Source organism: Helianthus annuus, chromosome 3, assembly GCF_002127325.2.
Source record: "Helianthus annuus cultivar XRQ/B chromosome 3, HanXRQr2.0-SUNRISE, whole genome shotgun sequence".
NCBI lineage: Eukaryota > Viridiplantae > Streptophyta > Magnoliopsida > Asterales > Asteraceae > Helianthus > Helianthus annuus.
Genome location: NC_035435.2, coordinates 116,597,732 through 116,612,708, shown reverse-complemented (window position 1 = coordinate 116,612,708; position 14,977 = coordinate 116,597,732). Strand labels below are relative to the sequence as shown.

Below are 14,977 nucleotides of genomic sequence, written 5' to 3'. Positions count from 1 at the left end.
GGACGTAGTATAGTGTTGGTAAGATACCGAGGTCGTCCAAGGACACAAGAGCTTTTAGTACCGGTTTATCCTCAACGTCTAATTAAATCAAAAAGTGAGAAAAATGTTTTTAAACTAAGAAAATAAAAGCTAACTAAATGTTGAAAAATAAAATAAAATAAAAACAGATAGACAAGATGAATCACTTGGATCCGACACGTGTATTAGTATAACCTTTGATTATTTTTGCACTTTTGCACTTGTTTAAGAGATTATGTTAGTTATTGTAGTAGGCCCTTCTTTTGAAGGCGACGTTACCCTCAACCCAGTAGTTTGAGTCAGCAAGGATACAATCCTAAAAGGTTGGATTATTGGAAGATAATGAATTATGTTTTTAATGCAAATTATGGTAGGCCCCGCTTTCGGCGGTGACGTTACCCTCGGCTAAGTAGTCTGAGTCAGCAGGGATACAGTCCTAAATAGCCGGGTTATAGTATTAATATTAGTTAACTTATGAGGGGGTCAAAGAGTTTGGATCCCCGCCATCCAATACCTATGGGCATTGAAGGAGATCCTACTAAATTTGACCCAGGTCCCAAGCAGGACCTCTAAACGCTGAACAAGGGCAAGACCCTTACCGAACCGTTCCCTTAACCCCCGACCAGGTAGCCAACATACCTCCATATAGACCGTGGAAATATGAATGGTGAAAATCTTTTATTTTATATAGACAGTAAAATAATGCCAAGACACCACGGACAAACGATAAGGAAAGATCACCTTCAACATAAGCACCTAGTTATTAAAGTCATTAATACAAAACCAAATAAAAAGTGAAAAAGATTAAAAATAAAAAGTATTATACTAAACACTTGTCTTCACCAAGTGATGTAAGAGACTTAGGCAAACATGGCCTTGATTGTCAAGAACTCTTACGATCAATCTTGGATCCCGAGACGACTCACACACTCTACGATGGACAATGGATGATGGTGGTCGATGATGGTGTTATGGTGGTGGTGGGTGGTGGATGAAGTGTGAGAGAGGTGGTGTGCCAAGGGATGAGATGGAATGAAGCCAAGCACTCCTATTTATAGGCTGAACAGAAGGCTGGGCACGGCCCCGTGTCCGCTGGACACGCCCCCGTGCCCGTCTGACACTCTCTCTCCTCATTAATTGTAATTCGCAATTACAATTAATGCGCCTGCTGTACTTTCACCACGCCCCCGTGCTCACTGGACACGGCCCCTTGGTGGGCAATGGAAGCTTCTACAAGTTTGTCTTTTATGCTGCTTCTTGGGCACGGCCTCGTGCTGGCTGAGCACGAGGCGTGTTCAGGCTTCTGTTTTCTCTTCTTTGCTTTGGAGGATGCCGTTGAGGGTCCGGGCAGTCTACTTTTATTCCTTTTCTTGTATTTATGCTAGAATTAGTTGTCTTTTTGCTTCTTTTGTGAATTTGAGCTCATTTCATCCTGAAAATACAAAAGGAAGACAAAAACACTCTTTTTCCAACATTAGTACTTAAAAAGGGTTAGTTTTATGCCTTAATTGATGTGATTTATATGTTGCATTTTACACACATCAAATACCCCCACACTTGAACTTTTGCTTGTCCTTAAGCAAAACTCTTTAAATGTGGCTTACACTCCCAAATGGAATAGGTAGAAGAGAAAGTTTTTGGCTTGTCCTAGAGTGTCTTGAATCCAAGATCTTTTTAGGTTTTATTTTTATTTATTTACAATCCTATTCGTTATGATTTATTGAGAACGTTTCATAGGATAAATTACTTATTTGGGCATAACATGCCTTTTTTAAAATTCCATTTATATACAAGTTCACATACCTCATGGGATAAATCACTCAACACTCGGCCGAAGGTGTATTATTAGTGAATCACTCGAGAGCGGCATGGAACTTACGCCTTCCATAGGCTTGCCAAGCAATCAATCCTCCTCCTTTTTAACTTTTTACCTTTGCAAATATCAAGAGGACTTTTTGGGTGAAGGGTTAGGCTTGGGTTAACGGTGGGTGGTTGGGTTAGTGGTTAGTTAAAGGGCGAAAAGCGTAAAAAGCGTCGGTTTTCGTAACTCACTTTGTTTTTAGTGACTTTTTATTTTGAAGTATTTCTCCAAACAAGCTTTTGTATAGCTTTTGTTTGTTTTCAACTTCATCATCATTTTTTTTTATTAGTCACATAAAATAGCGAACTTGCGAAAAACCGAGCTTGTTACTAAAATAAAGGGTGAAAAATAAAAAAGGGTTTTTGGTGGGTAAAAAGGGTTTTAGGGTAATGAAATGAAAGGTTTAGGCTCAAAGGGGTTAACTAGGGGGATTTTGGGTAGGTGGTAAAAAAAATGAAAAATAATGGTGTAGAAAGAAAAATGGTTAGTCCTAATGCCTCCATCATTTACTTACTTGGGTTTAAGTTGGTAAGGACCGGGAATGTATCGTCGTGGCAAGTTCTAGAGTTGTAAGAACCAAGCGGCTATTCACACAAGAAACGAAAAATGAGCATTTAGTCTAAAGATGTAGATTTGTATGCTCAATAAAGGCTCAAAACTCACTTTTGTGGGAATGGGTTTTTTAATGTGATCAAGTATATATAATCGAATTTTAATTAGACTTGTTATGCTGTTTCGTAATTTTCTTATGTTGGTTCTTTGTTATCACGACGCTCTCGGTTGTAAATTTCATAAAAAATATAACCTTATTAAACTTGTAATTCCTAACTTAAACTTTAGACAAGTAAAAATGAAAGAATTTTTTAAAAAAATTTGGGGTGTTTAGCGGTTCCAATAGAGTTTTGTGTAAGGCTTGTTGTTAGGACTTGCAAAATTTCAAACTGTTAGCTTCCCCCCCCCCGCCCCCACACTTAAATTACACATTGTCCTCAATGTGTCCCAAAAATAAATTTTTTGGTTGATTGGATGTGTGGTGTGGTGTTAAAAAGCAAAGATTTATGTTACTGGCAGCCTGGACACGGCCCCGTGGTGACCGGGCACGGCCCCGTGGTCAGGTGCCAGTAACAGAAATTAAAGAAATGAGATAAAAGCCTGGACACGGGGTCGTGTCCGGTTAACACGGCCCGTGTCCAGTTACCTGAACTGGGCGTTTTTCTGCAGGTGGCTCAGCACGGGGCCGTGTTGGTTGGGCACGACCCGTGTTGAGCCTTCTGTGATGGAGATTTGTGTCGGGTTGCTTTGTTCTTTGTGCATGGGGCCATTTTTCTCGTCCCCTTTTTCATCCATTACCACCATGAGTGTGTTTTATTCCTGCAAATTAAAACTAAAAGATTAAACTAAACTAAGGATAGTTCCACGGAATGCCTCCGTGGTGCGCCACGTTTATAAGGGTCCTTGGCTAGACCCAATGCGAGGTTATATGTTTTCTGAGTGGGATGCTTGGCGTTCCATGTTACACCGTCGGAGAGCAGCATCCACGCTTGAATCAATAACCTTCATGTAATTGACCGGGTCATCGTCCTCTATTCTCTTCCCAACTCCGAACTTTACTTCATCATCCCCATACCTCAAGGTGAGTGTTCCGTCATTCATATCTACCACTGCTTGGGCGGTGGCAAGGAATGGTCTCCCTAGTATGAGGGGGACCTCGGTGTCTTCCTCCATATCGAGTATGACAAAGTAGGCTGGATAGACGAATCTGCTTACGTTTACCAAGACATTTTCGATGACACCTTGTGGAAATTTGACGGAACGATCAGCGAGTTGTATGCTCATTTTTGTAGGGCTCGTGGTTCCCAAGCCGAGCCTTTTAAACATTGATGAGGGCATGAGGTTAATGCTAGCCCCAAGGTCGGCTAGGGCATTACGAACGGGGGATTCCCCTATTGAGCAGGGAATCGTGAAGCTTCCGGGATCGATTTTCTTTTGGGGAAGTTTATTGAGTACGAGGGCAGAGCATTCTTCGCCTAAATTGACTAATTGCAAATTTTCAATTTTCTTTTTATGTGTAAGGAAGTCCCGCATGAATTTAGAGTATTTGGGCATTTGGGTTAGGACCTCGATAAAAGGAATATTGACATGCAATTGCTTTAATAGACTTTCGAACTTTGCGAATTGCTTATTGGTCTTTTGACGAATTAACCTACTGGGGTATGGAACTCGAGGAGCTTTGGTAGGCTCTGGTGACGGAGGGGAGTTCTTCTCCTGCAGAGGTGTGGGTACTGTTTCTTCTGTTGGCGGCGGTGCTTCTGCAGGCCCTACGGTGCGGTTACGTAGCGTGATGAGGTGAACTTGCGCTTTTGGGTTTGTTTCGGTATTGCTAGGTAATGCGCCTTGCGGTCTCTCGGCAAAATTTTGAGCTATTTGATTTAATTGTTTTTCTATGTTTTGAATACTAGCTTGTTGATTTCTAAAATTTGATTCTAATTGTAGAAATCTTTCCGAGTTTTTCTTTTCAGTGTCGGAGATGAGGCGAGATACAGTATCTTCGAGCCTTTCTCGTCCACTTTGTTGTTGAGTGAAATTTTGTGACTCATTTCTTGGTTGTTGAAAGTTTGTTCGTTGGGTTTGTTGGTTACTACTATTGCCGGGTTCCCTCCAACCAAGGTTTGGGTGGTTTCGCCATCCTTGGTTGTAAGTTCCCGTTGGGGGACCCGACGGCCTAGGTCTATTATCAATGTAGTTTACCATTTCTTGTTGATCGTCCGTTTCTTTCATACAACTCCAATTTTCATGTGACCCACCACACCCTTCACAAGCCATAACCGAGACTGTTTTTGTCATTTCCAATTTTTTTATTTTTGAAGAAAGGGCCTCGATTTGGGCTTGTAAAGAAGTGCTTTCATCGACCTTATGGGCGCCCGGGGCAATAGATTTATTCCCCCGGGGGGTGTGCCATTGAAAATTGGTGTGAGCAATTTCCTCAATTTGATTATATATTTCGTGTGGGCGTCGATTACCTAAAAGTCCCCCGGAGCTAGAATCAAGTGTCTGCCTTGTGTGTGGCAACAATCCATTATAGAAAGTGGATAGTTGTTGCCATATCGCAAGGCCATGATGTGGACACTTGCGTAATAACTCCTTGAACCTTTCCCAAGTTTCATATAAGGATTCCCCGTTCTCTTGTGAATATGTATTAATTTCAGTCATTAATTTAGCAGTTTTGGCGGGAGGGAAATACTTATATAGAAATTTTTGGGCTAGTTCATCCCAGGTGTTTACCGATCCAGCTGGGAGGGCGTTGAGCCAAGCTTTCGCTCGGTCTTTTAGTGAGAAAGGAAACATACGGAGGCGGATGGCGTCATTTGATGCTCCGTTGATCCGAAAGGTATCACATATTTCTAAGAAATTTGTGATATGTAGATGGGGATCCTCGTCCGCAAGCCCATGGAAGGTTGCGGAGTTTTGGAGCATTTGTATCAAATGCGGCTGGAGTTCGAAGTTATTAGCTTCGACATTCGGAGCATTGATTGCGGCGCCTAGATTACCTACGGTGGGTCTTAGATAATCCATAAGGGTACGTTGGTCCGCCATTGGAGGTGGATCACCCGAAACCTTCTCTTGGTTTTTAGCTTTTAATCTTTTTCTGAGAAAGCGTTCGGGTTCTTCTAAAGGTTCCTTTATGTCCTTATTAGAACTGGAGCTCATACACTATGTAAGATTGGCGTCGGGTTCCAAGTCCTGCAATAAAAACAGAAAAGAATGTTGGTCAGAAGGTTCACCACGGCCCCGTGTTCAGCGAACACGGCCCGTGGTCGGAGTTACAGTTAATATTTTCCAGACCCCAGTTACTGGAAGATGGACACGGCCCCGTGTTGCACCGACACGGCCCCGTGGTCAGCCTTCTGTAACTTGGAAAACTAAAAACTGCCAGTAACGATGCTGGGCACGGCCCGTGTCCGACCAGGCACGGCCCGTGCTGAGCTATGCAGAAGCTGAAAAAACTAAGAAAAATCCTAAAAATTAAAAAAAGAATAAAAATATGATTAGGCCGTTGATTCCTAACTTTCTTAAAATCCTTGTGTCCCCGGCAACGGCGCCAAAAACTTGATGCGTGTGAAGTGTAATATAATTTAAATATATATTTAAGCCCTTTTTACACCTTTAGCCAAGTTTTAAATTTATAAAACACGATATTCACTAACACTAAACACACATATGGGCAAGTGCACCCATCGTGGACGTAGTATAGTGTTGGTAAGATACCGAGGTCGTCCAAGGACACAAGAGCTTTTAATACCGGTTTATCCTCAACGTCTAATCAAATCAAAAAGTGAGAAAAATGTTTTTAAACTAAGAAAATAAAAACTAACTAAATGCTGAAAAATAAAATAAAATAAATACAGATAGACAAGATGAATCACTTGGATCCGACACATGTATTAGTATAAGCTTTGATTATTTTTGCACTTTTGCACTTGTTTAAGAGATTATCTTAGTTATTGTAGTAGGCCCCTCTTTTGAAGGCGACGTTACCCTCAACCCAGTAGTTTGAGTCAGCAAGGATACAATCCTAAAGGGTTGGATTATTGGAAGATAATAAATTAAGTTATTAATGCAAAATATGGTAGGCCCCGCTTTCGGCGGTGACGTTACCCTCGGCTAAGTAGTCTGAGTCAGTAGGGATACAGTCCTAAATAACCGGGTTATAGTATTAATAGTAGTTAACTTATGAGGGGGTCAAAGAGTTTGGATCCCCGCCATCCAATACCTATGGGCATTGAAGGAGATCCTACTAAATTTGACCCAGGTCCCAAGCAGGACCTCTAAACGCTGAACAAGGGCAAGACCCTTACCGAACCGTTCCCTTAACCCCCGACCAGGTAGCCAACATACCTCCATATAGACCGTGGAGATATGAATGGTGAAAATCTTTTATTTTATATAGAAAGTAAAATAATGCCAAGACACCACGGACAAACGATAAGGAAAGATCACCTTCAACATAAGCAACTAGTTATTAAAGTCATTAATACAAAACCAAATAAAAAGTGAAAAAGATTAAAAATAAAAAGTATTATACTAAACACTTGTCTTCACCAAGTGATGTAAGAGACTTAGGCAAACATGGCCTTGATTGTCAAGAACTCTTACGATCAAACATTATGACAACCGTCACTTTTCCGTACATTCCGTACACTAAATGAACAGTGATCTGTGCCTTAATGAACATACATGATCTAGTTTACAAGAGAAATAAGTTTCTGAATTCCATACAAGTGAATTCATGTACGTTTTATACTACAAAATATTGCTTTATGCAAAAACGAGAGCGTTGCGTCAAAAATATTAGTAAACTCACCGGTAAGACACACTGTGTCAACGGAACTGCAGAAAGCAGTCAGACAATAAAATTGGAGCCTAGGTGTAGGTCCAATAACAAGAATACATTAAAACCCAAGAGTACATACAAGGGTTTAATATATATGCTATATGAAAGCAAAAATAAGCACTAAAAAGCACCCGAAACACACTTTAAGAGCAGAACTAATTGCGACAAAACTGCGAAACGAACGTTGATGGCCGCCCGGATAATATTTAATCCCACAAATATTCTGTTATGATTAAAATTTTATTTTAATCAGGTTCGTGTTGAAAAATAAATTAAAACGCTTAAAAACGTTATTTTTCAAGTTTAAGCACGTACCGTGTGTTCCTACCCGACACAGTGCTTACACTGCAAAACGCAGACAACGCAGAAAACCTAGGAATATTCCAGGAATATGCTAGGAATATGCTAAGAATATTCCAGGAATATGCTAGCAATATGCTAAGAATATTCCAGGAATATGCTAGGAATATGCTAGGAATATTCCAAAGAATATGCTAGGAATATGCTAGGAATATGCCAGGAATATGCCAGGAATATGCCAGGAATATGCTAGGAATATTCCAGGAATATACCAGGAATATGCTAGGAATATTCCAGGAATATGCCAGGAATATGCTAGGAATATGCCATATGGAATGTCTATAAATACCTTGAGATGGCACACTAGACAATTCACCACCCAACACCACAAAACTACTCTCTCCTCTCCCTCAAAAACTTTCGGCCGAACACCCCTTGATCATCCATCATATTTTTCGATTTTGTTCTTCACATTCCAACATCATACAAGTGTCAAGTGTCACGCATAAGAAGGCTTGGTGCACTCGGAGCTCGAAGGACCTCTTTCTCTAGCTTTTATCCACCACATTCGCGTCTAGATACTTCCCTAGCCTCGAGCTAGTGGTATGTTGCTTAAAACACATTCTTGAGCTATTTTGAAGTGGTTAATGTGATGTGTAATGATTAAAACTCGAAATCTTACAAAATGGTGCATTAAAGTCTACTAAAAACATGAAAAATGATGGTTAAAAGCTCACTAGTTGTGTAAATGTTGTAGTAATTGAAATTTGTGATTATTTAGGCCCGATCTACGTTGTGGTAGCTCGGATCATCATTTAACCCTGTTTGGTAAAGATCATGGATCTTGACATAAGCTTGTTTGAAATGGTGCAAGGGTTAAAAGGTGAAACTCTACCACACAAGAAACATGAACTTGTGTAAAAGTATTTTTACTTATGAAATAGTGTCTAAAACTAGCCGATCTATGTGTCCACAAGTGGTATTTTTAAAAGACCAAGCGTCAAAAGAAATCACATGTTCTAATCCGGATCTTACACAAACAAAAGTGATTTTTTGTGATCAAACAAGTGTGCGAACACTAGTGTAACAAAAGTTTTAACAAAGAAATAATTTTCGTAAAAACCGACTAGAAGTTGTGGAACTTCATATTCTTTAAAAATAAAGTTTTTTTTTAAGAAATTAAACTTATTTTTAAAGATAACAAGACTTACTAAATGTGCTAGTAAATTACTACACATTTTTGTAAATATGCAAGTTCATGAAATGGGGAAAATTAGTGATTGTTGTTGATGATTATTGTTGATAATTGTTGTTGATGATTATTGTTGATAATTGTTGTTGATGATTATTGTTGATAATTGTTGTTGATGATTGTTGACGATTTAAAAGAAAATAAACACATGTTTTGAAAACATGGGAAACCTCCATTTTTAGGAGAAACTCTGTCAAAATTTTTATAAATTTTGACACTTAGAAAAATATAAGTTTTTGAAGAACTTATTCCCTAAAAATGTATTTAAAGGTATTACCAAGGTTTCCCTAATTTTTGGTGATAAGAAATGAGGATTTCTTCAAAAATAAAAGTGGATATAAATATGTATATTTTTGAGAGAAAAATATATATTATTTTATCACCAACTTTTGTGCTAAGTGTATATAGTATGTGTTATACGTGCTAGCGTATTGAGACGTAAAGATACACTAAATACTCATGAGGAGTATAAACATGAAAATACACATACAACATGCTTAGACACATACAAGAGGATATATTTATGAAAAGTCTAGTGATACAAGTCTAGTGACTAACGTTAATAAAATGCGTTTAGGTCACGACGCTAGATAAGCAACTCCGGTGAAGTTTACGATGCAGGAACGCAAAGTTGTGAGTTCATGCTCCCCCTTTTCTTTAACTGTTTTTGGTTTTATAACTCTCGGGGGTGAAATACATGTTACAAATATTATAATTTTTTTTACAAGTAGTAAAAATACAAGAAGCACTCTTGGTGAGAACGAGTACCGAGTGCAATACGAATCGAGAATACAAAAATACGAGAAGCACACTTGGTGAGAACGAGAACCAAGTATGATGTGCTTTAAGAAATGCCTAGAAATTACTAGATCATGTGAGCATAGACTTAATACTAAAAATGCCATAAAGTCTTGGTGAAAACTAGTACCAAGCCATTAAAAACATTCAGTAATTAGGGACGAGGGTTAGATCTAACGGGTACGGCCGAGCCCCACTCATGGTCCTTATGTGACCTCTTGAGTGCTTCGGTGTCCCAGTCGAGGTAAATCGACACAGTCGAGGTAAATCAACACAGTCGAGGTAAATCGACACAGTCGAGGGTAATCGACACAGTCAAGGGAAATTGACACAGTCGAGGTTAATCGACACAGTCGAGGGTAATCGACATAGTTAAAGGAGCCAACACTAATGCTCCATAAGTCCTCACATGCCTTAAAGGAGCCAACACTAATGCTCCATATGTCCTCACATGCCGAAATGTCTTTGTACAAACATTCAATTAGTACGTGGTGTACACAAGAAAACTTGATTTTTGCAAGAATACTTTATTTATACAAGATACATACCATGTTTTCATACTCGGTATGCAAAACGCATGAACTCGCTCAACTTTATGTTGATGTTTTCCAAAATTACATGTATTTCAGGTGACAGGATGGATCTTGGGCGCAAGTGTTGTAACTAGAAGTAGACTACAAGTTTAGATGTCATCCACTTTTGTTGAATTGTAACCTAGATGAAGGTTGTGTTTTAAAACTTAAATGACAAGTGTTTGTGATCCTCAAAATTTTCCGAATGGATGAACAACGTTTTAAATCATGTAGTTGTTTATTATGATCGAATGCAATGATAACAAGCTAGTCACACATCATACGCTTCCGCAAAAGACAGGGTGTGACAGTTTGGTATCAGAGCTTCGATTGTAGTGAACTAGGGATCCTTCTCGAGTCTAGACTACAATCACTAAAGTGCTTTCACAAAAACATTTTACAAAATGGTTTTCATTGCATTCACGAAAGCGCCAAGATCCACGAGTGAGACACTTTTCAAAGAAAAGACAAGGCAAGGACATTAGTGAGGAATACCCATAGAGTAAGGTGCCAACCAAGGCATAGTCTACAAAAGTTAGACTTGACAAAATGACCCCCCCCCAAACGAGAGTTATACGTGGTATAATGCATTAAGTTACTTGATTATGCTAAGTAGCATATTTGTTATTTGTATTCATGCATACGAATAAGTGTACGGAATGATTATTGACGTGAATAAAATTCTTTTGACTCCGACTCCTATTACGGTACGTGACTCGCACGATGAAGCTATCGACCTCGCGTCCTTTGCAAAGCTCGTGGCTGGGAGTGATTACCAGACAAGACTCTGAGCTTACTTCCGTAGGAGATGGCTGCTCTTCCCTCTAGAACGTGAAGATGCCAAACTACGGTGGTGATGACGAGGCAGAGGCGGCGACCTTGAACGAACTCTTAATCAACGGGACGAGATCCCTCCGGATTATGTGAAGCAAAATTGACAACATACTTGACTAGAAAAGGAAGATGAAGTATTCATCACGAAGGTGCCCCTCCAACTACTAGGAATTCTCTCCATTCCTATTCCATCTAATCATCGTGCCTATACGCGCATAACAGTAACGAATGTTAGCGCATGGACCTCCGCAATGGTCCTTTCCATGGCAAGGAGTGTAAGGACAGTAGTGTCCCCTCCTAGATCAATCATCTGCTTGGACGAGAGAAAATTGGGGTAACTGTGCAAGACAATTTATTATTACGGGGGCCCACGTAATAACGACTTGTAGTGCACAGAAATCCTGGTGGACTCTACGGGTCGAGCTAATGAATACCACACCAAATTCAATGTATAGGTGTCCTCACCTTCATCTGGTAGAACATCACATAGATCAGTGCTTTAGCACGTAAGAAAGTAGGAAGCCTGTCTCAGCCTACTTCGTGACTGACATTTCTACCTGCGTACGAGACGTTTGAGGAAAACGACATTTAAGCAAGTGAAGATGAGAAACATTCAAGAGATTCAGCGACTTTGCACTCTCTATCACCCATACACGAGCAACCCCCTCTAAGGGAAAATGTACGCCCCAGTAAAGCCAAAAAACCTAAGAAAACCAATGTAGCGGGAAATAACTGAAACCTAAATGACCGAGGCAATGTAACCTCAAGTTCGTTTTAAGCCAAGTTGGCAAGCCTAAGTGAAGGCTCAGTAACTGTTTCCCGCTCATACATTGAGTATTTATGTATACATGTGAAATTGGGTGATTACATAATGGCTTATGGTGCTATGTACCTCATAGACACCTGGAATGTTGCCTAACCTACTTCATACCGTTTTGGCAGAAGGGAATGCCGCCCAGGCGAGACACAAACACCAGTACGCTACCAAGAACAGAAGCCGAGCTGCAAGAATGCATCTCGCAGGCAATTGCACGACATGAAGCCCTCCGCTCTAAGCACATCAATGGCACGACTAAGAATAACCCTCCAACTGGCTGCACCTATAAACAGTTCCTGGACTGCAAGCCTTTGAATTTTGATGGCACAGGAGGTGCCGTTGCATTTGTTCGTTGGACAGAAAAGACGGACTCAGTTCTAAGAATGAGTAACTGTTCACCCCAACAAAGCGTTACCTATATCTCAGGGTTATTTCTGGATGGCGCACTCTCATGGTGGAACCTTCAGGTTCAGACCCTTGGTGCAGATGCTGCTTATGCACTGAGCTGGGACGAGCTCAAGGAAATGATGGAAAAGAAATACTGTTCTAGGACTGAAATCCAGAAGCTTGAGGTGGAGTTCTGGAATTTGAAAATGGACGGACCGAAGATTCCTGAATACGTCCAGCGATTTCACGACTTGTCTAGGGTCGTCCCCTACCTAGTCAAACCGGAATTCAAGAGGATAGAACGATTCATTTGGGGACTTGCACCCCAGATTAGGGGCATGGTTACTACCTCAAAACCCTCAACCATCGCAGAGGCTATCGATATGAGTGTCACCCTTACTGAAGAGGCTCTACGTGCGGGAAAATTTTCGGAATCTGAGGACAACAAGAAAGAGACTCATGTGGAGTCGTCAAGCAACAAGAAGAGGAAGTCCTCAAACCTAAAGATGAGCACCCAACTCAACTATGGAAGCTCTAAAGCAAACAAAAGAAAGAAAGTGAATTCGCCACATGGCAGGAGCACTGATGGAGCCATTAATAGGGCAGGTGGTAATGTTTACTCGGGGACTAAGCCGAGGTGCAGAGAATGCACTTTTCACCATAAAGGTCGATGTCTGAAGCCTAGGTGTGGAAAGTGTGGAAAAGAAGGGCACAACAGGGACGCCTGTTGGGCGAAGGACCCAGATGGAAGAAATAAGAGAATACCCGGTTGCTACAAATGTGGTGAAGCAGGGCACTTTAGGAAAGATTGCCCAAAGAAGAAACAAGCAAGGAAGGGTTTTCACGATCGAAACTCGTGAACCACGCTAGGATCCAGATGCGGTTACGGGTACGTTCCCTATTAACCACCCTTATGCATCTATTTCTAATACTGGCATCAACCTTAACCTTGCATGCTTAGAACTTAAGAAACTTCTTGGCCTAGTCTCAAGTAAGATAGACGTCCCGTATTCTCTAGAAATGGGCATATAGAAGGATAGCTTAAACAGTCGAAGCGATTAAGGATCGTGATTAGGCACTCAGAGGGCCGTAACCTTATGTTACCATTGACTCGTGAGGCCATAGATCGGAAATCCAAGTATGCAGCTGAAGTCGTCAATACGAGAAAATCAGACGCATCCCTCGTGCGAATGATGAAACCCAACTTTACTGTAATAGGCGCAAGGATGCTAGACCCCATAAGGCGGCAGATCTACGACATCCTTCATTGGTCGAAGAGGCATAGAAATGCCTCTGAGTAGACTGCAGAACCTGGGAACATCCCCGCGATGGAAGAAGTTCTAGTAGCCTTTTCAAAAGACTTGCCAGAAATGCCCCTTCGCAGCGTCAAGAGAAGTTTAGGATAAACCACGTGCCAAGAGCAGCACCAGTGTCGAATAATGTCTTACCGACTAACTTCGTCCGTAAAGCATGAGCTCCGGACGTAACTGCAAGAGCTACCAGACAGAGGAAGTTAAGGACATGACGCCTTTAGTTAGGGATATGAGGAGAAAGTTGGCAGTTCCATTTTGCGTAAATTCCTGAGAATTGAGAATCAGAATCCTTTGCCAACGACTGGCAACAAAAACAGACAAAATCATAAGATCCTAGTTGCCACCCAAGGATCAACTTGAGGACAGGATGTCCATGACTGTGTATACCAGAAGGAAGTGTCCCTGAAACGACCTTTAGGACTCGCTTTGGAAGTTACGAGTTCCTTGTCGTACCATTTGGCCTAACACATGCATCGACAATATTCATGGACCTCATGAAATCGAACGTGTAAGCCATACCTAGATAAGCCATATACTTATTGACTACATTCTCATATGGCCAATGATCAAGGAAGGTCGTGAGCAACAACTGCAATTTACCTTGCAACTCTTAGAGAAAGAACAGTTAAGCGCTATGATGACGAAAAACGGATTTCGAATTCGCGAAGTGAGAACTTTCAGATCCATGATGGATAAGAACGAGATTCATGCCAACCCTGCAACCAAGAGCTAAGGAGCTAGAGTTGCAATTATGTGACGCCTCTCGACAAAGTCTCGATTGTACGCCGATGCAACAAGACCACGACATTACATACGTGGCACATTGATTAAGGAATCATGAGAAGAACCCTTGAGATAGGTACAGTCATTGCGCGCAGCAAACTGGGCGTTATTACCTGAAAGAAAACGTTGCACGATCTTTACTGATCGCAAGGGATTGCAGCACACCGATGATCGTAAGAACTCGAATATGAACTGAGCTGTTGAACGATGCAGACTGTATGAACAAGATGCGTGCTTGTGTGATAAACTTTGATAAAAAGTTGGAACACTCACTTACCCTTAGTAGAGTCTTCCTACACAGTATTTATCACGCCGCCATCTAAACCGCTTTGTGTAAAGCTTTAGATGGAACGTAATGAGTCAATTCCCGTTGTGTTGAACGGAGACCGGGAATAATGGATCAACTGGCCGAGATGGTCCAGGAAAAATCTAGAGGCAAGGTCGTTCATATATGCGATTATATCAAGACAGCCCGCAGAACACAGAAAGATTACGCCGATGAGAGGCAGAAATCGTAAGAATTTGAGACAAGAAGCACGACTAAATTGAGAGTCGCGCCTAGAAAGGGCGTAGTGTGAATTGGAAAACGAAAAGATTGAATCCCTGGTGTAGGGATCAGAACCATTGTTCACAAGATGAAGCTTCCAGAA

At 41.0% G+C, this 14,977-nt stretch overlaps 1 non-coding gene across 1 annotated transcript; it reads left to right on the top strand.

Moving 5' to 3' along the window:
- Positions 1-4,988: 4,988 nt before the first annotated feature.
- On the top strand, positions 4,989-5,095 carry LOC118490826. Its single transcript, XR_004890051.1, has one exon. It is a non-coding gene; the product is annotated as a small nucleolar RNA R71 (small nucleolar RNA).
- The last annotated feature ends 9,882 nt before the right edge of the window (positions 5,096-14,977 follow it).